The sequence below is a fragment of the Gossypium arboreum genome, chromosome 6 (genome assembly GCF_025698485.1).
Source record: "Gossypium arboreum isolate Shixiya-1 chromosome 6, ASM2569848v2, whole genome shotgun sequence".
NCBI lineage: Eukaryota > Viridiplantae > Streptophyta > Magnoliopsida > Malvales > Malvaceae > Gossypium > Gossypium arboreum.
Window position 1 is genome coordinate 20,953,353 of NC_069075.1, and position 25,688 is coordinate 20,979,040.

The 25,688-nt window shown below is 36.2% G+C and overlaps 3 non-coding genes across 3 annotated transcripts; 2 read left to right on the forward strand and 1 right to left on the reverse strand.

Moving 5' to 3' along the window:
- Positions 1–2,685: 2,685 nt before the first annotated feature.
- LOC128294930 (small nucleolar RNA R71) lies at positions 2,686–2,792 on the forward strand. Its single transcript, XR_008285237.1, has one exon. It is a non-coding gene; the product is annotated as a small nucleolar RNA R71 (small nucleolar RNA).
- Positions 2,793–12,381: 9,589 nt separating this feature from the next.
- On the forward strand, positions 12,382–12,488 carry LOC128294926 (small nucleolar RNA R71). The gene has a single exon (XR_008285233.1). It is a non-coding gene; the product is annotated as a small nucleolar RNA R71 (small nucleolar RNA).
- A 5,915-nt stretch (positions 12,489–18,403) lies between these two features.
- On the reverse strand, positions 18,404–18,510 carry LOC128294699 (small nucleolar RNA R71). Its single transcript, XR_008285006.1, has one exon. It is a non-coding gene; the product is annotated as a small nucleolar RNA R71 (small nucleolar RNA).
- Between the last annotated feature and the right edge of the window lie 7,178 nt (positions 18,511–25,688).

Below are 25,688 nucleotides of genomic sequence, written 5' to 3' on the forward strand. Positions count from 1 at the left end.
GTACCAAAAGTGCTTTGATAGTGTGGAAGACTTCGACTTCAACAATCCTGAGTCTGAATAGCTGACGAACCAAAATCTATAAAACAGAGAATCAAAGAAACGGAGGAAGCATTTAATGCTTAGTAAGTTTTGAGCCATGAAATTAGACACAACTAAAGTATAGCATTCATATGGCTAAACGGATAATTTCATATGCACAAATTCTCAATATCATACTTACTTCACATTACCAACCCTTATATTCATACACAAAAGATCAACTTAGCCAAAGGTCGGAAGCTCATTAATTGGTGAGCGAATAATATTTCAAGGAATTTACTACTCCAATGCATATCTGAAAGCGTACCTCATCGTTGGGATTTACGGCGTATCAATATAAATTATTACAACAAGATCGCTCATTCCCAAACCAAGTACCTTGAGTTTAGCGGATATAGCTACTAGCTCAAATGCCTTGGGACTTAGCCGGTTATAGTAACTCGCACAAATGCCTTGGGACTTAGCCGGTGATAGTAACTCGCAAAAATGCCTTCGGGACTTAGCCCGGATATAGTAACTCGCACAAATGCCTTCGGGACTTAGCCCAGATTTAGTCACTAGCACAAATGCCTTCGGGACTTAGCCCGGGTACCAATCCGAATATCCATGCACATATCAATAAATCATGACACATCAATATTTCATTTTCATAACTAGAATTCAAACACAATTCAATTATTAAGCATTACATTTTCGGCTCAATAGCCGCATACGAACAGCATGATTCGGCTTGCTTCATGACATGATTTCTATGCACATACGGCTACCCATCATACGTATAGACTAATTAACTCACATATGATTCAAGTAGAATCATTATATCACCGTATATTGTTGTAATTATACGTCATGACTTAATCAAATCGTAAACTAAGTTTGATTACTCGAAAACTTACCTCGGTTGTTGTCGAGCGATTTCGACGGCTATTCGATCACTTTTTCCTTCCCTTTATCGGATCTAGTTCCCCTTTGCTCTTGAGCTTAATTTAACAAATAAATTGAGTTAATCATTTGAACATAAAAAAGAGAAACTCAAGGTACTTAACCCATATATACATTAGACATTAGAGTCACATATATATGAAATCATGAATCAACTCAACATATTAGCCAATATTCTCCTTTAGCCGATTTTCTAAGTCAAGATAAAGGCATCAATATGCTTACCTATAGCCGAACACACAACATCAATCTATGTATTCATTCATGTGGCCGAATATGCATGCCTATGGTGAGGCCGATTGTATACTTAATACATTCTACAAATATGGTCACTTGTATTGGCTAATCACCATTTTGTTTCAAGTTCAAAGCTCGACTAAAACACATATATACACTAGAAATCAATTACTAACATTTGCACTTCACCTTAATAGCTAACTTAGCAACCCTTAATTTAACATATAATTGTTCATAGCAAAATTAATGCATCCTCTCCATTCCATCGATTCAAAACACATACATTACTCAATAATATTCAAAGTCACATTCGGCCTTAGCACACAACTTCTCTACTTCATCTAACATGAACAACAACTGTATTTCTCTTCTACTTCCTACCATGGCCGAATGCTTCATGAAGTTGCTAAGACCTACCTTTTTCAAATTCCCATACACACTCACATCCAATCCTTTTTGTTGAGCACTCAAACTCTATCATCTTCATAACTCATCAACACAACATCAAACACCAACCAAAAAGACAACACCCATGGTCGAGTATCATCTCCCTCACATAGCAAGGATTTAAACCATGGGCTAGGTAGAACTCAAGCTAACAACTAAAAATATACATGAATCTCATGGAGCAACATCAAACATACCTTAGCCTAGTTACATGCATGGCCCAACCTCTTCAACCTTTCTTTTTCCTTCCTCCTTAAAATTTTCGGCCAAAGATGTTAAAGGATGAACACACATTTTTTTCTTTTCTTTGTCTAGTCACGGCAATGGGGAGTAAGGGGGGACAACTTTGGTTTCTCCTCCCACTCACCTCATGTTTTATCATTTTTAATTCACTATTTTATTTTCTCAACCCATAATGCTAATAGGAAATTCATATTATCATCTATGACCCATCCATGGCCGGCCACTACTCAAAATAAATGGGTATTTGACATGCAAACCCTTCATTCTTATAACATGCATTAATAGGCCACTTACATTTGCCTAACACATTTCTAAATTTTCTCGCATAAGTCCTATTAAATAAATTCACATGCAATTGACTAAATCGAAGCTTAAAACTTTCACACATTCATATTCACATATTCTAGACAATAAATATCACATTCAAATACTTCGGTGACTCGGTTTAGCGGTCCCGAAACCACTTCCCGACTAGGGTCAATTTAGGGCTGTCACAGAACCTGTGAAGAATTAAAAAAACCATCAATTTTCTTATTCAAGAGTTCTACCTGATTGGAGAGCATGGTGACTGAATCGACGTTATAAATGCTGGCTATTTTCGTTGGCTTTGTCCTCATGACTTGCCACTGATAATTATTCAGTGACATCTCTTCTATAAATTCATAAGCATCTTCAGTTGTCTTATTATTGATGGTTCAACCAGCGGCTGCATCGATCATCTGTCGAGTCGAAGGATTCAAGCCATTATGAAATGTTTGAACCTGTAGCCAAAGTGGTAACCCATGGTGAGGGCATCTTCTCAAGAGGTCATTGTATCTCTCCCATGCATCGTAGAGTGTTTCTAAATCCATCTGCACAAAAGAAGAGATATCATTACGTAATTTAGCCGTTTTAGCCGGCGGAAAATATTTTAATAAAAACTTTTCGGTCATTTTCTCCCAAGTAGTGATTGACCCTCACGGTAACGAATTCAACCATTGTTTAGCTTTGTTTCTCAATGAAAAAGGGAATAACCGAAGGCCAATGGCGTCATCAAAAATGCCATTAATTTTAAATGTATCACATAGTTCCAAAAAGTTTGCCAAATGAGCTTTGGGATCTTCGTCCTGCAAACCATCAAACTGAACAAATTGCTGTATCATTTGAATTGTGTTAGGTTTCAGTTCAAAAGTATTTGCTGCTACAGCAGGTCTAACTATGCTCGATTTAGTTCCTGTTAACTAAGGTTTAGCATAATCATACATAGTGCGTGCAGCAAGATTCTGATTAGCAACAATCGCAAGAGGTAGAGGATTTTCTTGGTTTTCAGCCATCTCCTCGGTTGTGGTTGAAATATCGTCCTCTTGCTCTTCCTCTGTGTATCTTAAGCTTCACCTTATTTCTCTTCAGTTTCTGCAAACTGTGCGATCGATCTCACTATCAAACAGTAATGGTCCTGACGGATTTCTTCTGGTCACAAACTAGAAAAACCTGTCAGAAGAGAATAAATGAAGAATTAGAAAAGAAAATAAAAATTTAAATTGCAATAAAAGTAAAATGGCTAAAGTAATAAAAATTGAGTGTTCCTAATATCCTAGTTCCCCAGCAACGGCACCAAAAACTTGATACGTGATATTCATGACAGGTTTTAAATATTTATAATTAATCGTTCTTGAAACTAACTATTATCACGATGAAGGCAAGTGTACCTATTGAACAGTAGTATAGCTTTAGCAAGACTGGATTGTCGAACCCAAAGGAACCAATAGTACTAGAAATTACCTTCTTTTTATTATCTAGCCTAAAAATTAAGGGATTTGGTTATTTAAACTAATTACTAAACTAAGAGTGCACAAAGAGAAGATTGGTAAAAAGCTTTTGGAAAAACTCGATTGATTAAGGCAATACCCGAGGAAAAATCCACCTAGACTTCACTTGTTATTTGACTCTGAATCAGACGATTTAGTCATTTGACTTGATCCGTAGAAATCCATAAGTTATATTATTTTCTTTTTTGAGACTAATAACTTCTAACCCTAGGTTGATTAATTGAAATCTCTTTCTAATTAACACCTAGTGTTGCACTAACTCGATCTATAGATCCCCTTATTAGGTTTCACCCTAATCCGGTAAAATCTTATCACCCTATCTCTAGGCGTACAATCAACTCCGCTTAATTATGACAAATTTACTCTTAGACAGGGTTTAATCCTCCTCTGAATAAGAGCATTAACTCGAATTAGTATCATGGAATATTAAAACAAGAATTAAGAACACATAATTAAGAACAAGTCAAATATTTATTATACAATTCAGATAATAATAACAAGATCCGTCTTAGGTTTCATTCCCCTTAGGTATTTAGAGGGTTTACTTCATAATTATAGAAGAAAAAATCTCAGAACAATAATAATACAAAACATAAAGAAAACCCAAAACCCCTGAATGGAAATTGAAGGGAGATCTTCAGTCTTAATGATGAATCCGGCTTCTGAGATGGACCAATCAGCTTCCCTTGAGTAATTCCTTGCCTCCTACTCTGCCTCCCCTTATTATGTGCCTCATCAGGTGTTTAAATAGGCTTTAGAATGCCTAAGAGCCCTCAAAATTGGCCTTTTTCGAATAGGGTTATCTTAGGCTCGGTAGGGACACACCCTTGTACGATTACTCCAGCCTGTGGTCAAGGCTGTTGAATAAGCACGGGCGTGTAGTCTACCTATGTAAGTCGTGCTTCGATCCTGCCAAAGGGACACGCCCGTGTGAGGAAGCCCAGGCCATGTTGATTTCCCATATGAGTCTATTTTCTATGTTTTCGACCCGTTTCTCGCTCTTTTTACTCTCCTATGCTCACTTAAGTATAAAACATGAAATTAAAGAATTAGGAGGATCGAATTCACCAAATCTAAGGAGAAACCATCCATAAATGTGCTAAGAATGGGATAAAAACATGTATAAATTACAGTTTATCAGGTAATAAGTTTAATAATTTATGAATGTCCGTTCTTGAAAACTAACTATTATCACGACAAAGGCAAGCGCACCTTATCAAACAGTAGTATAGCTTATGGCAAGACCGGGATGTCGAACCCAAAGGAATTAAAAGTACTAGTATTAACTTTCTTTTTATTATCTAGCCTAAAAAATAAAGGGGTTTGTTTAATCTAAATGAATTTGTTTAATCTAAATGAATTAACTAAACTAAGAATGCATAGGAAGAAAATTAAGGAAATACTTTTGGGAAAAACTGATTGATTTGGACAATACCCAAGGGAAAAATCCACCTAGACTTCACTTGTTATTGACTCTAAATTAGACGATTTATTCATTTGACTTGATCCATAGAAATCCCTAATTTATATTATTATCTCTCTCGAGACTAACAATGTCTAACCATAGGTTGATTAATTGAAATCTCTTTCTAATAAAAACCCCTAGTGTTGCATTAACTCGATCTATTGATTCCTTTATTAGGTTTCACTCTAATCCGACAAAATTATGTCACATTATGTCTAGGCGTGCAATCAACTCCGCTTAATTATGCTAGATCTACTCTTAGACAGGGACTTTTTCTCATCTGAATAAGCACATCAATACTTGAATCAATATCCTGGAATATTAAAGCACGAATTAAGAACTCATAACTAAGAACAAGTCAAATATTTATCATATAATTCAGAAAATAATAACAAGATCCGTCTTAGGTTTCATTCCCCTTAGGTATTGAGGGGATTTAGTTCATAAGTGTAAAAGAAAACATCTTAGAAGAATAATGATAACAAAACATAAAGAAAACCCAAAAACTCCTGAAGGAAATTGAAGGGAGATCTTCAGTTTTGAAGGATAATCCAGCTTCTGAGATGGATCAATCGGCTTTTCTTTGAGTAATTCCTTGCCTCCTACTCCATGTGTCTCCTTTAGGTACCTTCTGGGATGTTTATATAGGCTTTAGAATGCTTCTAAACCCTCAAGAGAGGCCTTTTCCGAATAGGACTAGACTTGGGCTCGACAGGGACACGCCCGTGTGAGGTGGCTTAGGCCGTGTTGCAATCTATTAAATAGACATGGACGTGTGAACTACCCGTGTGAGGAAGTCCAGGTCGTGTTGATTTCCTACGTTGACTCATTTTCTTTGTTTTTGGCCCGTTTCTCACTCTTTTTACTCTCCTATGCTCACCTAAGTATAAAACATGAAATTAAAGGATTAGGAGTATCGAATTCACCAAATCTAAGGATAATTCTTCAGAAAATGTACTAAGCATAAGATAAAAATATGTATAAATTATGATTTATCAAATACCCCCACACTTAAGCGTTTGTTTTTCTTCAAGCAAAATCCTCAACTTACAATCAAAATAAATTCTTCTCAACTTATAATTCTGATCAATAGTATCTCAAAATAATCCATAAGTAATCATACATTGAAAATTCAACTTGAAGAACATCAAAGTTTCAAACATTCCAAGTTGAGCATTTTATCACGAATACATAGGTGTCTCCCCTCATCTAAGTAATCACCTTTGATTCAAAATATCACAGAGTTTCACATCCCCACTAAAGATTCACTCAAATCACTCGAGGTGTTTAAAGACAAGGAATTTAGCACTCAACAGTCAACATGAAAAGTTATCACCATAGGCTTGCGTGAAAATCAAATCACCACCAATATGAATTGAGATGATTCATCAATCAAAAGGTCTTTAGAGGGTTGTAATGTGGCCTTGGTTAGGGGGTATGGACACAAGCTGAAAGAAAAGGTTAGAATCGAGATTGAATTGAAAAATTACCTAGCTAAAAAAATACTACAATTAACAATTTACATTCCTAATTGAGCTTTTCTTCATGGATAACATTGTTTTAATCTAAGCATTACATAATTTCATAATAATTTTTTTTAAGAACAAGTCAAATATTATAGACTTTGCTAAAAATAAAACATAGCTAAGCAATTTATTCAAATCGAATCTCAACAAAAATAGAGATCAAATTAATTGAGGGGATTTCAACAATAATGGGTTATGGGTTAATATTGAGGGAAAATCAATGAATAGCTTGTATGGGTTAATATTGAGGGAAAATCAATGAATTGCTTGTTAGGCTCAAGGGGATTCACTAAGGGTTAATTATGGAGGTAGGCCTTTTATGGAGTGAGTGGGTTAAACTTAGGTGCCTTTAACATCTCAACATATCAAATTAAAGGTGTGGTCTTGACATGCATAATCAAGCAAGTTCTAGAATAACAATTCGATATTGACGCACTCAATGCAACAATAAAAGTGAGCATAAAAGAAATAATGTAAGCTTTAAAGGCTCAAGATCTCACCAAAATTATGGCTTTTTGATGTTTAACCTGTGAATTACAACTCAAGATAATACCTAAACTTGAGGAAACAACCTAAAAATTTTTAATTCTCAAAAATCAACTTTATCATGCTTGATTCTCTAATTCCTTAAAGTCTAACAATCAATGCATAAATGCCTATGTTTTAATTCAAAACATATCAATAAAAATCATAAATTAATCAAGATTCATTCTAATAATGATATGAGAAGATTATTTGAGAACAAGACAAAATTCAGGGATTTTTCTGATAATGATATAAATAATCCCCCCGCACTTAAGATGTACATTGTCCTCAATGTACAAAGATAGATTTACTAAGAAATATAGATATAAAATCATAAGATGGGGAGAGAAGTGAAACTTCCTGAATGTTAATTGGAATCCTTGAATTGGATTAATGGAGAGTAGTTAGCTAAGGTAAGTATGAGATTGGAGGAGGATACTCCGGGGGTGGTAGAGGTTCGTTAGTCCATAAGTCCTGCACCAAAAGAATATTATATCTAGTGGTAGCTATGGTCGTGGTCGAGCAGGACATGGAAAATTCCTAGGTAATAGTGAGCTTTGGAGCTCTTTATAACTGCGATAAAATCAATAATTCTTTTGGAAATATAAAGTAGCATGATTACTTGTAAAGAAATAGCCGAAAGTATAAATCGTTTAATATAAATTATAAAACCTAAAGATGTAGTAAAAATAAAATTAAAGAAAAATAAAATAAAAAGTAGTTTTAAAAAGATAAAAGTAAAAACATAAAAATAATAAGTAAAAGACTTTAAACATATTCATCGCTAGATGGTTCGCGAGGTGGGGGTGGCGATGGGATGTGAAGGTGCTGATAAATCTGATGTAGAGTTGCATCAATGTGATCAAAGCGCTGAAAACATTGCTGCTTGAATCAAGTGAGGCGCTCAGAGATGTCAGAGAGTGAAGTCGCCGCATGAACTGGACGATGAATAGGTGGTGGCTGAGAGGCTGGATCCTCATGAGTGGAGGGACATCATTAGTAATGTCGTCTAGGTCCTCCTGCTTGGTGGACTGGACTAAGCGATACTGAGGAGGATCAAATACACGTCGTCACTCGATCATCCTCATATGGAGTATACTCGAGATGCCCTGTGGGGACATCTGACCAATGAGGGTGAGGGAGGATACTTGCACCGCCGTGTAGACGAGATCGAAGTACTGCCAGGTGAGTCATATAAGGGCCGATAGAGATGACTCCCTTCCTATGTCGCTCCGTCTGATGGCAAATGGTGAGGGCGATGAAATAGGAAAGGTCGAATACGTGCTCATTCGCCATGCTCCACAAAAATAGACGTCGTTAGTGTTGACGATGCCGGTGCTCTCTCACCATTCTGTCAGGGTGTGGACTAGGATGGCATGTAGGTATCTCAGGGAGGGGGCGAGAGTCGATGCCTTGGAGCGACTAGGGTTATAGGTGGCTGAAGTAGGAACGAGGGCCCTCCAGTAGTTTGAAGGCGAGTAGTGGATGTGGCGATGGAGGCTAGCGAAGTCGTCGTCATCTATGAACTCCTCTGTGTATAGTCCTAACGAGAATCTGAACTCAGGCACACTCAGCTAGTGAACTAAACTGCCGAGACGGAACTGGACCATTTTAGGATCATCGAACTCTGTCATAACAACTTAAAGGTGGAAGGTCAAGCAGAGTTCAAGTGTGAGCTCGAGGTACATCGGCTCGATGATCTCGAAGAAGAGCCTCCACGGATCAGTCGTCAAGAGAGCCCAGAGTGCGTTATCTAGTTGGATCTACTCTAAAGTGGTCCAGTGGATGCAACGGCCCACACCTAGGGGTCGGGCCTGTAATATCTGGAAAAGTTCCTCCTGTGGTCCCGGTGGAAATTGGAGGAATGGGTACCTGATCTCGATAGTGGGACCCGAGGAAGATTCTGCTCCTTTTCGTTTCTTTGAGGCGGGGACGACAGTCTTCTTGCCTTTTAGGGTCGTCATGGTATCTACAATAAAAAGACGAAGTTATAAGAATAATCCCCAAGAATAGCATGTAAAAGTATGCAGGCATGTTAAAACTAAACAAGAATACTTCATAAGGGTTACTAACTAAAGGGAAAATCTACTGAAAATGACTAAGTCTTAATAGATATATCAATTAATTATTAGCATTAAGAATACAAGAATAATGCTAATGAAATACCTTGTGCATATGGTAATGATAATATGGAATATGGCATGAAATCTATGGAAACACAAGGATGAATGTATCATAAAGCATCAACTAAAATGGAAAGTTTCTAAATAAGAACAAAAAGTATAAGCATGATTATCATCAGAAACATTCAAGTAAACAAGAAATAACAATAAATAACAAGAGAATAGAGAGAAAAGAATGGACAAACGTAATAATGCTTTGTGGAGGAGTGATGTGGTCGGCCACGGGCGTGGGCAATGAGGCTGTGTGGTGTGCAATGGTGAGAAGAGGGGATGAAGGAGAGGAAGAGAGGAGAAAAATAGAAGGAGAAGAGAAAGGAGTGGTCGGTCAGTGGTGGAAGAAGGGATTTTGGCGGCTAGGGTTAGGGTTTTTGGAGAATGAGATAATGAATAGTGAGGGGTTTATATAGATACTGGGGCATACGGCCTTGGGGCACACCCGTGTGGCCTTATTTTAGCCCGTATGTTTCGTGATTTTCAAATTTGGGCGCGTCTAAAATTCGGCCCACGCCTGTATTCTTTGGGCGTGTTGATGCACACGATCGTGTCGCACGACGGTGTTCTGCTTTGTTCGCTTCTCCCACACCCGTGTATGTATGCACACACCTATTTTGTTTTGATAGTATAGACCACGAGTAGTGAGCACAAGCTTGTCGTACACTCGTGTTAATTTCTCAGTTTCAACCAAGGGTTCTAGACACGGGCGTGTCGCATGCCCGTATTATTTTGGCAGTTTCGTCCACGGCCATGTTGCATGGCCGTGGCAACATATCGAATCCCGTGTTGGGGAAAACTTTCGCTCTATTTTCATATGACCGTATCGCACAGCCGTGTCACCACCCGTGGTATGAGCACGGCCTAAGGCACGCCCGTGTGCCTGGCCGTGTGGTTTCTGGAAAACCTGTGTTCAAGTACTCAATTAGTGATTTAAATGTTAAAAACTAAAATTTAAAGAAGTTAACACCGTTAGTGCTCGGATTGCCTCCCCAGGAGTGCTTATTTATAGTCTAAGCTCGACTTACCTCTCTGTTGTGTAGTCATGATGGTACGAGGAGTTTACACTCCTCATTCCTACTATCAAACTCAAAATAAGGTTTTAGACGGGTATTATTTACCTTAAAGGTGCCGAATTTAGGATGAATTGCCTCAACTGTCCCATATAGAAAAATGCTGAGTACCGTAGGAGGGATTGCTCCATTAGGTTCAGAAGTGGCAATTCGAGGGTCTATTGCATCTAGTAGTACTTTGTCTCCAACCTTAAGATGATTTGGTGAAACATTGAGCTCATCATGGCATGGTTTTGGTCTATCATGTGCTCTAGGTTTCTATGTCCGCCATTCATCTAGTTCCTCAATTTGTAGCCTTCATTCTTCATAGATGGGTCCTTTGTTGTTACTTGAGTAAGGCTCATGTATGCTTTTCGAACATGTTTCCTACAAAGAAGGTTGCACCACATGATCAGTATTAGTAGAATTTCGAGCTTGAAGAGTGATTGTTCAATCACCCATATGAAGTGTGAGTTCACCTGTACCAACATCAATTATAGTTCTAGCAGTTGCTAAAAAGGGCTTTTCTAAAATTAAAGGCACGCCACTATCCTCTTCTACGTCGAGAATAACAAAATCGATTGGGAATATAAATTTCTCAATTTTAACGAGTACATATTCAATAATGCCCCTAGGAAATCTAATTGTTTTATCTGCTAACTGAATGCTCATCCTAGTTTGTTTGGGTTTCCCAAGACCTAGTTGTTTAAACATTTTATAGGGCATGACATCAATACTAGCCCCTAAATCAGCCAAAGCATTACTAACATCTAAGATACCAATTAAACAAGGAACCGTAAAACTCCCCAGATCTTTCAATTTATTAGCCAGCTTATTTTGCAAAATGGCTGAGCAAACTGCATTCATCTCCACATGCGATGCCTCATCCAACTTCCGCTTATTTGCTGAAAGCTCCTTTAGAAATTTAACTGCGTTTGGTATCTGCGAAATAGCTTCAATAAATGGTAAGTTAATATGCAATTCCTTTGATAGTTTAAGGAATTTACCAAATTGTTCATCTGTGTGGTCTTTGCTTGTCACATTGGGGTATGGCACCCGTGGTTTGTACTGTTTACTTACTAGTTTTTGCTCATTGTGGTCCACCTCACCTTTACCTTTACTTGCCACAATTCCTTGCCTCGGTTCTAGTTCAGGTTCAACTAACCCTTCCTTATCTTGAATGGTAATCGCATTGAGTTGTTCCCTTGGGTTAGATTCAGTGTTACTCGGCAGGCTACCTTGTGGTCGTTCAGAAATTAGTTTAGCGAGCTATCCTATCTAAGTTTCAAGCCCTTGGATCGATGGCTGTTGATTCTTAAGTGCTGTTTCGGTATTCTGAAAGTGAGTTTCTGACACCAAGATAAACTTTGTTAGCATCTCCTTAAAGTTCAACTTCTTTTCCTGTTGGTAAGGTGGTTGTTGAAAACCCGAAGGATGTTGTGACCTTTGATTCCCTTGACTACCCACGAGAAGTTGGGATGGTTCTTCCAACTTGCATTATAAATATTACTGCATGGGTTATTTTGAAATCTAGTATTGTTGTTACCCATATATTAAACTTGTTCCTCCTCAATGTTGGGGTTGAAGGATTGATAGTCTGTGTGTACTCCTCCTCCATTTGAATCGCATCTCATCACTAGATGTACCTTAGTAGAACCATATAAACCGTCAATCTTTTTATTTAAAAGTTCTACCTGGTTAGATAGCATAGTAACCGCGTCGAGGTTGAAAACACCAGCTACTTTTGTCGGCTTTGTTCTCATGATTTGCCACTGATAGTTATTCAGTGACATCTCTTCTATAAATTGATAAGCCACTTCAGGTGTTTTGTTATTCAGTGTTCCATCGGCAGCTGCGTCGATAAGTTGCCTTGTTGAGGGGTTCACACCGTTGTAAAACGTTTGAACCTGCAATCATAAAGGTAACCAATGGTGAGGGCACCTTCTCAATAGATCCTTGTATCTCTCCCATGCATCATAGAGTGTTTCTAGATCCATCTGCACAAAAGAAGAGATGTCATTCCTCAGCTTAGCCATTTTAGTCTGCAAAAAATATTTAAGTAAAAGTTTTTCGGTCATTTGTTCCCAAGTAGTGATTGACCCTCGTGGTAATGAGTTCAACCACTGTTTAGCTTTGTTCCTCAACGAAAAGGGAAATAACCAAAGGCGAATGGCATCATCAGAAACGTCATTGATTTTAAATGTGTCGTAGAGTTCCAGAAAATTCCCCAAATGAGTGTTTAGATCCTCATCCTGCAAACCATCAAACTGAACAAACTATTGTATCGTTTGAATAGTGTTAGGTTTCAATTCAAAATTATTTGCAACAACAGTAGGCCTAACTATACTTGACTCAGTTCCTATTAAATTAGGTTTAGCATAATCATACATAGTGCGCGGAGCAAGATTCTGATTTACTGAATCAGCAGCAATTGTAGGAGGTAGTGGGTTTTCCTAATTTTCAGCCATCTCTTCGGTTGTGGTGGAAATATCTTCCTCTTGCCCTTCCTCTGTGTATCTTAGGCTTCGCCTTATTTCTCTTCGGTTTCTACGAGCTGTGCGATTGATCTCACTATCAAAAAGTAACGGTCCCGACGGGTTTCTTCTAGTTATAAACTATAAAAACCTACCAGAAGGAAAAAGAAAATTTAGTAACAAAAATCAAAATAAAATTTAAATTGCAATAAAATAAATGGCTAAAGTAATAAAAATTAAGTGTTCCTAATATCTTAGTTCCCCGGCAACGGCGCCAAAAACTTAATTGATGTAAGTCGTGATAAGTTTAATAATTTATGAACATCCATTCTTGAAAACTAACTATTATCACGACAAAGGCAAGCGCATCTTATCGAATAGTAGTATAGCTTATGGCAAGACCGGGATGTCGAACCCAAAGAAACTAAAAGCATTAGTATTAGCTTTCTTTTTATTATCTAGCCTAAAAAATAAAGGGGTTTGTTTTATCTAAATTAATTAACTAAATTAAGAATGCATAGGAAGAAAATTGGGGAAAAAGTTTTTGGGAAAAACTGATTGATTTGGACAATACCCAAGGGAAAAATCTACCTAGACTTCACTTATTATTGACTCTGAATTAGACGATTTATTCATTTGACTTGATCCTTAGAATTCCCTAATTTATATTATTATCTCTCTCGAGACTAACAATGTTTAACCCTTGAGGTTGATTAATTGAAATCTCTTTCTATTTAAAACCCCTAGTGTTGCATTAACTCGATTATGGATTCCTTTATTAGGTTTCACCCTAATCTGGCAAAATTATGTCACCCTATGTCTAGGCGTGCAATCAACTCCGCTTAATTATGCTAGATCTACTCTTAGACAGGGACTTTTACTCCTCTGAATAAGCACGTCAATACTTGAATCAATATCCTGGAATATTAAAGCAAGAATTAATAACTCATAACTAAGAACAAGTCAAATATTTATCATATAATTCAGAAAATAATAACAAGATCCGTCTTAGGTTTCATTCCCCTTAGGTATTTAGGGGATTTAGTTCATAAGTGTAAAAGAAAACATCTTAGAAGAATAATGATAACAAAACATAAAGAAAACCCAAAAACTCCTGAAGGAAATTGAAGGGAGATCTTCAGTCTTGAAGGATAATTCGGCTTCTAAGATGGATCAATCGGCTTTTCTTTAAGTAATTCCTTGCCTCCTACTCCATGTGTCTCCTCTAGGTACCTCCTGGGATGTTTATATAGGCTTTAGAATACTTCTAAACCCACAAGAGTGGCCTTTTCCGAATAGGACTAGACTTGGGCTCGACAGGGACACGTCCGTGTGAGGTGGCTTAGGCCATGTTGCAATCTGTTAAATAGACACGGGCGTGTGAACTACCCATGTGAGGAAGTCCAGGTCGTGTTGATTTCCTACGTTGACACATTTTCTTCGTTTCTGGCCTGTTTCTCTCTTTTTTTACTCTCCTATGCTCACCTAAGTATAAAACATGAAATTAAAGGAATAGGAGCATCGAATTCACCAAATCTAAGGATAATTCTTCCAAAAATGTGCTAAGCATGAGATAAAAGTATGTATAAATTACGATTTATCATATGTGGTACATAGTGTAAGACCATGAATGAAAGATTCCATGGCACCAAGACATGTGGTATAAGGTAAATAGTGTAAGACCATAGATGAAAGACTCTATGACAGCTAGGTATGATAGGTAAGACAGCAGATGAAAAACTTTAATGCATCATAAAATAGTCCGCCATGATGGCAGATCGAAGTAAGACCATGGAAGAAAGGTTCCATGACATCCATAGAGATGTAGTCTATCAGGACAGTAAACAAGAAATAGAGTAAGTGCACCGAGATAGTAAACACGAAACAAATAGAGTCCCCCAAGACAGTAAACATGAGGTAAGTTCGTCGAGATAGTAAACACAGGTAAGTTTGATGAGACAAGGGATTGAGATAAGAAGGGTATAAGACCATAGTTAGGCTACGGCATCTCATAGAGTCCACCAAGACACAAATGCAGAAAGCCAGCTCGGATTTTAGGTGCAGAGTATAGGTCTCAACGACCAGTACAAGAAACCTTGCAGTTGAGGGAAAGGTAAAAGAAAGCGTAAGTATGGCAAGCGAATAATGAGGAATCTACCAAGAATGATGAAAGTTGTAAGAAATAAGATGTGGGTGAAGACCCAACAGGATATAGAGAAAGCGGGATAGGTGAGTGTAGGTCTTGTTATAGAAATGAAGAAATGGAATTTCCTAAGGATCACAAGATAGGATCAGCAATCAAGAACCACCAATAAGAGTGTAAAAAAGAAATATGAGGGAAGTGAATTCCCTCGTAAGGAAGAAAGTCTGATGCAAAAACTCTGCCACAATGATAATGGTAATGGGGGAACGAGCAAGTGAGATGGTAGGATCATATAGCCATATGACAATAAGTTAGTGGTTCATTACGGGGACATGTGAGGTCCTAGGTTAGACATGAGGATAAGGTGGATTATTGGAAGTAATCTTTCCACAATTATCGATAGGCTTGAACAAGAGTGAGATCGCTAGAGTGACAAGGTTAGTGATAAGACAACACAATATGAAAATGACAACTAGTCCTTCGGGACTAAGGTGTGGATAGAAAGAGATCGTCAAGGACTAGTATGAAGAAGTCTACCAAGGAAGGAAAGTCTCAAGAACCCTTAGGCGATAGTTGAGAAGCATAGGTTCACATATATGGCAAGGTATTCGGTACACGGTTGAGTGAAAAGATTGACCAAAGGATGGTCTTTTGACTAGCCATGTAAATAGGACTAGGTGAAGTCTACGACCCTGACGAATTAAACTTGCCATGTGTAAGCAAGGAGTATTTTGTTTATGTTTATGTTTATTTTATATTGTTGCCTTCATGTGATAGGGTTAATTTATAGTACAACGAAGGAACTCATTAAGTTCATTTGAACTTACTGAAGTTTGTGTAATGATCGTAGGATATACGAGGTGGATCGAGGACTCAGAGAAGGGACCAAGCTAGATGGAGTGGAGATCGAGGATCGCTTTATGATCAAGTCATGCACATATGAAGAGGGTACTATTGGAAGCTTCACCTCAGGATTGATAACAAGCTCATTAGAGTATAGACTTTTACAATCAACAGTCCTTAGCAAAATTTCAAGAAAATCTTTGTAAATAATTAGTCTATTTAGATATAGAAATGAATTGAAGGATTAAACATTTAGTGGCTTAAAGCCTTTAGTTGTGATCATTGTTATTGATTTTATTATTAGATTTATTATTAGATTTTCTTATAGCAATTAATTTAGCCATTATTAGGTATAGGTCCATTTGTGACGCTCCATACCCGGATCGGGCAGGTGGGTCGAGTGTAGGCTGTGACATAAGATATGAAGGAATTTGTTGCAATTGTAACTAAAATGCAAATTGGCACAGTGACCGAAGTTCATATGGCTACTACAATTAAAACTTTGGATGGTGATTGGATTTTTGAGCTAATATTCATGTGTGCAACAATAAATGATGGTGATAAGTGCTAAAAGTAACATGTTTTAATATCATTCTTAATGTATTTTTGGGTGATTATTCGATATTTGTGGTGAATTTTATGCTCCTAATTCTTTAAATTCATGTTTTTATACTTAGGAGAGCATTTGGGAGCAAAAGGAGTGAAAACTGAAAAATTGGAGCAAGGTATAGGAACCACACGGGCTGACTCTTTCCACACGGCCGTATGAACCACATGAGCTGCCACAAGACCATGTGGTAGGTCATGTCGATTTTGCGAATTAGCAATCTGAATAGTAGAAAAATAGACTTTTTGGTTTTTTGGTCATTTTAAGACGTATATATGACAAAATAAGAAGGTAGGAGAGAGCTGCTATAGGATACTCAAGAAAACAACTTGAAAAACACTATTGAAGCTGATTTTGAAGCAGATTTCCATCAAGATTGAAGACTCCCAGTTGATTTCTTAGGAAGCCATTATGAGTTTCTTTGTTTTTATTTGCAAGCATTAACTAAATTCCTAAATACATAGGGAGATGAAACCTATGATGAATTTTTTTCTTTTGATTTTCATTTTACATAATAAATACTTAGGTCTTGTTCTCAATTATGTGTGCTTAATTCTTGGTTTAATATTTCTAGACTATTAATCCATGTTTGATGCGCTTAAATCAGAGGAGGAATAGACTCTGTTTAAGAGTAGATCTTGCATAATTGAGTGGAGTTGCATGCAACCTAGAAATAGGATGACATAAATCTATCATATTAGAGTCAAATCTAATAGACGATCCATAAATCGAATTAATGCAATAATAGGATTTTAATTAGAAAGAAATTTCAACTAATCAACCTAGAGTTAGTTGCTCTTACTCCCAAAAGAGATATTAGCATAATTTAGGGATTTCTACGGATCAAGATACTAAGTAAATAAAATGTGTAATTTAGATTGATAATGACAGATGAAATCTAGGTGGATTTATTCCTAGGTATTGTTTTGTTTTTTGGTTGTGAATAATTTATTTTCTTGCTTTGTTCTTTGTTGCGTTCGTAGTTACTTAATTTAGTTAATTTAGTTTTAATCAATCACTCAAATTTATTGTTTAAATAATAGAAAAATTGTAATACTAGTATTTTTAGTCTTCGTAGGAACGATAGCTTTGCTCCCCATAGCTATACTATTAATTGATAGGTGCACTTTCCTTAGTTAGATGTTTAGTTAGTTTACGACAGATCAAGTTTTTGGTGCCGTTGCCAGGGATTAAAATATTAGGAAAACTTTATTTCTATTAATATATCCATTTTTTATTTTAATTCTAATATTTTTGTTTTTAATTTAATTTTTACATTCTAATTTTTCGTTTGTTTGATTCTTACAGGTTCTTTTGGTTTATGACAAGAGGAAATTCATTGGAATAGTTAGTTTCTGATAATGAGATTGAGAAAGCTACTCATAGAAATCAGAGAAAAGTTAGAGAAGCAAGGCAAAGTCAACAGATTTTAATAGATGATCAAGAGGACAAGGATATTACGAGATGGAAAATAATCAAAATAATTAGCAACCTCCTGCACCCCATGCTCATCGTACTATGTATGATTATGCTAAGCCTACTTTGATTGGGGCTGAATGGAGTATTGTTAGACCGACTATTGTTGCAAACATTTTTGAGCTGAAGCTAAACACAATTCAGATGGTACAATAATATGTCTAGTTTGATGGGTTACAATATGAAGATCTAAATGCTCATTGGGCTAACTTTCTAGAGATTTGCATCACATTTATGATTAATAGTGTTACTGATGATTTCATATGCTTATGGTTGTTCCTATTCTCTTTGAGGAGTAAGAAAAAACAGTGGTTGAATTCACTTCCATGGGGTTCTGTCACAACTTAGGATTAGACGACTGAGAAGTTTCTGTTGAAGTGCTTCACACCGGCTAAAATAACTAAGTTGAGGAACGTCATATCTTCTTTTTCTCAAACTGAGTTTGAGACATTTTATGATGCATGGGAGAGATTTAAGGATTTTTTGAGAATGTGTCCTCATAATGGGTTGCCTTTGTAGTTACAAGTTCAAACCTTTCACAACAGTTTGAATCCCTTGATTAGGCAACTAATTGACATAGCAGTTGGTGGAACATTGAATACTAAGACACTTGGGGCACCCCAAGAGTTTATTGAGGAGATGACATTGAATAACTATCAGTGGCAAGTCCTGAGAACAAAACTGGTTAAAGCATTCAGTGTTTTTAATATTGATGGTTTGAGTAACACGATGAATCTTGTAATGCAATGTGATGCAACTGGAGCAGGGATAATAAATCTAGAGTGTTTTCAGTTCTAACATGGAGCATGAGCAAGTCAACTTTATGGGTAATAATTACAGACCTTAAAATAACCAGTATAGCAATAAATATAATTCAAGATGGAGGAATCATTCAAATTTCAATTAGGGTGGTCAAGGTAATCAAAGGTCACAACCACTTTTGGGTTTTCAACAAATTTATCAGCAAGAAAAAAACTAAACTTTGAAGAAATGTTAGCTAAATTTATTTCAGTGTCCAAAACTTGATTCCAAAACACTGAGAAAGCTCTAAAAAATCAGTAAGCATCGATTCAAGGGCTTGAAAATCAGATTGGATAGCTTGCTAAACTAGTTTCAGAGAGATAGCAACGTAGCTTACCTAGTAACACTGAAACCAACCCAAAGGAGCAAGTCCACGCAATCATTGTTTGAAGCATGGAAGAGTTAGTCGAGCCTGAAAAGAAGGTAAATCTAGAATTTGTTGAGAAAAATGATGAGGTTGAGGAAAACAAGAAAGAGCATAAGCCGACGGTCAGAGAATAAAAATCACGAATTCCATATCCAACAGTTGTGACAGCCCTATTTTGACCCTAGTCGGGAAGTGGTTTCAGGACCACAAAACCGAGTGATAAAAATAATTAACCGTTATATTTTATGCTTATTGTGTGTGTACATGCATGTGTGAAAGTTTCATGCTTTAATTTTGTCATTTGTATGTGAAATTTATAAGATAGGACCCATGTGATAAAACTTGAAAATATCATAAGTAAATTTTAAAGTGCCAAATAATGCATGAATTGTGACATGGGGGACTTGCATGTCAAATGGACCAATTTTAGTTTAGTGGCCGACCATAGTGATGGTTGATAGATAATTTATATTTTATTTAAGCATTTTAATAGGTAATGGCATTATATTAAAAAAATAGTAAAATAACAAAATGGTGAAAAGAAAAAAGCTTGTCCATCTTTGTTCTTCATAGTCGAATGTAACAAAACAAATTGGGGAAGGGAAGCTCATGAATGTTTGGTCATTTGGGGAAGAAAAATCCATGGTAAATTCATGGTAGTTTACTTCTATTTTGATGTTTATGAGTTCCTTTCTTGAATCTACCTTAACCCATGAAATATATTTTGGTTTTTGGTTGTGTTGTGAGCATTTGTTCTTGATTGAAATGAAGGAAATGGTTGTTATTTCATGTTCTTTTGATGAATAATGTTAGATAGGTGAGGTTGAGCTAAACAAATTAAGCATATATGTGCATTAGATGCTAAGTAGGAAATCGGCTAATATGTTGGGTGTACTATGGCCGATTGTGGACTTGGATAAAATTTAGTAATGTTTGTGCTTTAAATGTGTTATGAACTATTATAAGTTAAAATTTAGTTGAAGCTTGGTAAAAGTGAATAATTGTGGCTTAATTTCTTAATGGCAATTGGTTATTATGGTGAAATTCAAATGTTAATATTTAGTTGCTAGTGTTTATATGTGTGTTAGCCGAATTTGAACTTGAATAATGATTTGAGCACAATGTGTTGTATTAATATTATGCTTAAGTGAAATTATAGATATATATGATGAAATTGATTGGTGATATACATGTTTAAATAATATGTATGCAAAGAATGTGTGAAAGAGTGAATTGGTAATAATCTGTTTGGGACAGCAGCAGTAAAGTGATTTTGGAAAATCACCATAAATTGTGGGAGTTGAGTTAGAAGCTGAATAAATTATGTAATTAAAGCTTGATGAGTCTATTTTCTTATAAAAGAAACTGTAAAAGTAAAAGAATTGTTGATAATGAGATATTTTCAGTAATATGGGACATAGTCAAAATGACTTTTAGATCCCCTGTTCTGTATTTATAAAATCATTATAAAATGTATAAAAATAGTCATAGGATAAAATTTATATGCTTAGACTCCTTAATGAGTCTAGTTTCAAATGAAATAAACGAGAACATATTTTTAATTATGTACGATGAGAAATTTATTTCATAGTGAAGAGTGGTCAGATTAGTCAAACAGTGAAACAAGGGAAACTTCAGGAAAAATCTGGTATTGATTGGCTAAACTAAAAATTATCAAAATTTTATGTATACAAGATAAATGAGTCTATTTTTAGAGAAAATTTATGGAAATTGATTTGGAGTTTTGTAGCTCAAGTTATAAATAATTTAGTGATTGTTGCTCAGGAAGTCAGCTTATAGTGGAATTGTGATTATATTGTAAACATTGATAAAAATTTGCTAATGAATTGCTTATTGATTTCTTATAAGCTTACTATAATCTGTATGTGTGAAAGTCGAATATATATGTATTATATTCTGAAAGTAATACTTGAATAGTCGAATAATGACTAGTTTAAAATTTGTTGAATTAAAGCTCAAGAGCATAGGGGGCAATTTCAGATAGGGGAAAAGAGAAAGTAATCGAGTAGTCTATCCGTAACTGTTCAAATATATCTGAGGTAAGTTTTGAGTAGTCTCCTTTATTATATAATTGATGAGGCCTCTATACGAGTATATAAGGTGAATTGTGATCTTTTGGTTTGTACTTAAATTAGGTTGTGAAATAAATAATTCATGTATATGACTTATAGTCTAATGGTCACTTTGGGTTTAAGCTTGAATGGTGAAATAAATATGTGATATTATGTATGACTCTTGAGCCGAATAGTGAATGATGATATGTATATTTAGCTTATATTCGAATGTAGCAAATGACTACTAAAGTGATAAGTCGAATGAGATGTGTTCAAATATGACTAAGAATGCATGATATTTGGAAACATATCCGGACTTGAGGTCCGCAGGCTACGTGCTGGAACATATCCGGACTTGAGGTCCGCAGGCTACATGCTGGAACATATCCGGACTTGAGGTCCGCAGGCTACGTACTGGAATATATCCGGGCCTAAAGTTCCGCAGGCTTTGTGCTACTAACTGGATTCGGGTTTTAAAACCTAGCAGGCTTAACGCCGGTGATTCGAGTAAGATTATGAATTCGAATATTCGAGGAAACCACTATTGATTATGTATGATACATTAAGATGGCCAGGTACGTATTATGGTCTCATATGCAAATTGATTTTTAAAGCGAATTATTATTATCAAAGAATGATATATATATATATGAATATTTATGTGTGGATGATTACCGTTTCTATGAATAAGAGAATGGCCTATTCGGTCGACGACCATCGTTATATGAAAGTATATGCCTAAAATTAATTGTATGAGCCAAATAGTATGCTCGGGAATGTGTATCGTCTGAGGCCATTATGTGTAAATGCTTCGAGGATGGGCTAAATGAGGATATTAAAATGTTTGTTGGTATTCTCGAAATCAGAGAGTTCGTAGTACTTGTTGAGCGAGCTTGCAAAGCCGAAGAGCTTAGTAAAGAAAAAAGGAAAGCTGATGTTGGAGCTAGAGAGTTTCATAAAAGATCTTCAGGAAAGCCTTTTCAGCAATCATTGAAGAAATTTCGAGATGATTCAGGCCGATCTAAGAACACTTCGGGCTTTTCCAAACGAGACCGTGATCGATCTCCTATGAGTACGCGAGCCACTTCAGTTGCGAGTGCTGGAAATGATCGTCGGGATAGGACCGAGTGTAAGTTTTGTGGAAAATGGCATTTAGGGAGTTGTAGATTTCATGATCGCTCCTGTTATAGATGTGGATCATCCGACCACTTCATCAAAGACTGACCGAGATTGTTAGAGCAAAATATGAATCTGAGTGGGAGACCGAGTACTGCTACAGTTCGAGGTAGACCACTTGGGAATACAGGGAATGCTAGTGGCGGTCAGAGAGGGTCTAGAGATGCTACGACCAGATCCGAGGCTTGTGCCCCTGTTAGAGCTTATGCTATACGCGCACGCGAGGATGCTTCTTCGCCTCATGTTATTACCGGTACATTCACTCTCTTTGATACTGATGTGATTGCTTTGATTGACCCTGGTTCTACTCATTCATATGTATGTGAGACTTTAGCATCCAGTAAGACTCTACCTGTTGAGTCTACTGAGTTCGTGATCCGAGTGTCAAATCCCTTGGGTCGATATGTGCTAGTCGATAAAGTGTGCAGGAATTGTCCCTTGATAATTCGAGGTTCCTGTTTTTCGGCCGATTTGATGTTTTTACTGTTTAATGAATTTGATGTTATTCTCGGTATGGATTGGTTGACCGTACATGGAGTTGTGAATTGCAAAAGAAAGACTATTGATTTGAGATGTGAAAATGATGAGATAATTCGAGTAGAGTCTACTGATTTGAACGGATTACCAGCAATAATATCCTCGATGTTGGCTCAGAAATATGTAAAAAAGGGGTGTGAAGCATATCTTGCGTATGTACTTGATAGTAAAGAATTAGAAAAGAAGCTTGAATTAGTACCAGTGGTTTGTGAGTATCCGGATGTTTTTCCTGAGGAATTACCAGGATTACCACCCGTTCGAGAGGTAGAATTTGGCATCGAACTTGTACCTGGGACTACACCAATTTCGATATGTGTGAAAGTCGAATATATATGTATTATATTCTGAAAGTAATACTTGAATAGTTGAATAATGACTAGTTTAAAATTTGTTGAATTAAAGCTCAAGAGCATAGGGGGGCAATTTTAGATAGAGGAAAAGAGAAAGTAATCGAGTAGTCTATCTGTAACTGTTCAAATATATCCGAGGTAAGTTTTGAGTAGTCTCCTTTATTATATAATTGATGATGCCTCTATACGAGTATATAAGGTGAATTACGATCTTTTGGTTTGTACTTAAATTAGGTTGTGAAATAAATAATTCATGTATATGACTTATAGTCTAATGGTCACTTTGGGTTTAAGCTTGAATGGTGAAATAAATATGTGATATTATGTATGACTCTTGGTAGAATAGTGAATGATGATATGCATATTTAGCTTATATTCGAATGTAGCAAATGACTACTAAAGTGATAAGTCGAATGAGATGTGTTCAAATATGACTAAGAATGCATGATATTTGGAAACATATCTGGACTTGAGTTCCATGAGCTACGTCTTGGAAACATATCCGGACTTGAGGTCCACAGGCTACGTGCCGGAAGATATCCGGGCCTAAAGTCCCGCAGGCTTTGTGCTAGTAACTGGATTCAGGTTTTAAAACCTGGCAGGCTTAACGCCGGTTATTCGAGTAAGATTATGAATTCGAATATTCGAGGAAACCACTATTGATTATGTATGATACATTAAGATGGCCAGGTACGTATTATGTTCTCATATGTAAATTGATTTTTAAAGCGAATTATTATTATCAAAGAATGATATATATATATATGAATATATATGTGTGGATGATTACCCTATCTATGAATAAGAGAATGGCCTATTCGGTCGACGACCATCGTTATATGAAAGTATATGCCTAAAATTAATTGTATGAGCCAAATAGTATAGTGAAAGATGTGCTGGAAATCTCTTGAGTATTCATATATATATTCGGCCAATAAGTCTTATAACTAGTGTACTTATGTATAATCGGCCAAATGATTTACAATTTGAATTCAAATTTTGTGATACTTAATGTTCGATTTTAATGACAAGTTTTTTTTTATTGTTTGAAATGCTTAAAACTTACTAAGCATAGAAACGCTTACTCTGTTTCCCTTAATTCTCTGTTTTATAGATCTCGTTCGTTAGCTACGGTCTCGGGGATCTCAAAGTCGAAGTCGTCCACACTATCTAAGCCCATTCGGTACTCTAGTAGTTAAACTTTGACAATGGCATGTATAGGCTTGACTTTTTGTTGTTAAATATATATCTTTTTGATGTTGTATATATGTATAGCCATGCGAAAATGGCTTGTTAAGTTACTATATGTATTCCACATAGTTAATGTGAATGTGTGGTTGATATTCGATTAATGTTTTCAATGTTTGAGGTGAATCGAACTTAAGAATGAATCAATATACCCATTACCTGGAGATGACTCTTTTATAGGTATGCTAACGGAAGTTATTCAAATAAAGTTAACTGGAATTTCATGCTTGTATGGTAATACTCTTTAACCCTCCGGCGACGGGTACGGGTTAGGGGTGTTACAACAGTATTGAAGCAAGACCAAATAAAAGAACAATATGGTAAATTTCTTGAACTTTTAAAAAAATTGCATATTAACTTACCTTTTGTTGAAGCCCTTTCACAGATGCTAAAGTACGCAAAATTTTTAAAGGAGCTGTTAACAAATAAAAGGAAGTTAGACGAATTGTCAACTGTGGAGCTCAATGAGGATTGCTCGACCATTTTCCAAAAAAAAGTACCCACCAAGCTTAGGGATCCATGGAGTTTTACTATTCTTTGTCTTATTGGTAGCTTAAATGTTGAAAAAGTTTTGCCTGATTTGGGGGCTAGCATAAATGTTATGCCTTATAAAATGTTCAAATAACTTGGTCTTGGGGAACCAAAACCCACTAGGATGAGCATTCAATTAGTTGATAGATCAATTAGGTATTTTAGGGGTATTTTTGAGGATGTACTTGTGAAAGTAGATCAATTTACATTCCTTGTTGATTTTGTTACATTGGACATGGATGAGATTATTGAAGTTCTAGTTACCTTAGGTCGACTCATTTTAGCCACTGCTAACATGGGTAATGGTGAACTTATGTTAAGTGTAAGTAATGAATAGGTTACTATTCAATTAAGTGATTTTGTTAGAGTTCCTATTAAGCGAGATGATACTCGTTATTCTGTTAGTGTTACATTCTTTGCAGGAATTCACTAATGAATACGTGTTTGAACAATATCCGTCTCAAGGTGATAAAAATCAAGGGATGGGTAGAGAATGGTGCAACTTGATGAATTAGATGAATGGCGAACAAAGGTTCATGAAAACCCAAGAACGGTCAAAGAAATAACAAAGCAACGCCATAGTGTGGATGTAAAGATAACGA